The sequence below is a fragment of the Penaeus monodon genome, chromosome 24, assembly GCF_015228065.2.
Source record: "Penaeus monodon isolate SGIC_2016 chromosome 24, NSTDA_Pmon_1, whole genome shotgun sequence".
Classification (NCBI taxonomy): domain Eukaryota; kingdom Metazoa; phylum Arthropoda; class Malacostraca; order Decapoda; family Penaeidae; genus Penaeus; species Penaeus monodon.
The window spans coordinates 3,050,169-3,050,382 of NC_051409.1; the positions used below are offsets into that span (position 1 = coordinate 3,050,169).

Consider the following 214-nt stretch of genomic DNA (forward strand, 5'->3'; position numbering starts at 1 on the left):
AAATTTAGTATTATACGGGAGATTTTCTATCCCTTTTGGTTTGAAACAGTTTAACATAAAAACAGTTGGGTATAAATTATTCGAACAAAAAGTTTCCTGTTTTGTAGGGGAGCAACATGGCCGCATTATAGGGTGAAAATGAAATATGACTCTGTAAAATCAGTGGCTTGTATAACTGTTGGAAATGTTTTCGGTTGCTTTACATAAAATCATT

General features: G+C 32.2%; 1 protein-coding gene across 1 annotated transcript in view; it reads left to right on the forward strand.

Moving 5' to 3' along the window:
- LOC119588797 (ankyrin-3-like) overlaps window positions 1-214 on the forward strand; it is a 14,616-nt gene that overhangs the window by 5,409 nt on the left and 8,993 nt on the right.